Source organism: Tigriopus californicus, chromosome 6 (assembly GCF_007210705.1).
Source record: "Tigriopus californicus strain San Diego chromosome 6, Tcal_SD_v2.1, whole genome shotgun sequence".
NCBI classification, from domain to species: domain Eukaryota; kingdom Metazoa; phylum Arthropoda; class Copepoda; order Harpacticoida; family Harpacticidae; genus Tigriopus; species Tigriopus californicus.
In genome coordinates, this window is record NC_081445.1 from 977,477 (window position 1) to 977,808 (window position 332).

Here is a 332-nt window from a genome sequence, read left to right on the forward strand (position 1 = left end):
ATGCAATAAAATATGATTGCCTCAAATTATTTCAAGGCACTTTTCAGGATGTTCAAAACGTGTACATAGTAATAGAACACTTTTAGACCGTCCAATCATGGGTGCCAATTGACTTTAAAGTGGTCAAAAGTTCTGGTCTGGTCTTTGGCCAGGTTTCACACTGATGTCTCAGAATGTCGTTCAACTTCTGTTTGAATCGTCCTTAGGCCTTCAGAGTGATGAGCAGGATGCAAATTCTGCTGTTCAATTGCCTAAGACATGATGACCTTTGGTTTGTGCGCCAACAATGACTTTTTGATTCATAACACCAATGGACATTTGAACAAGTGAAG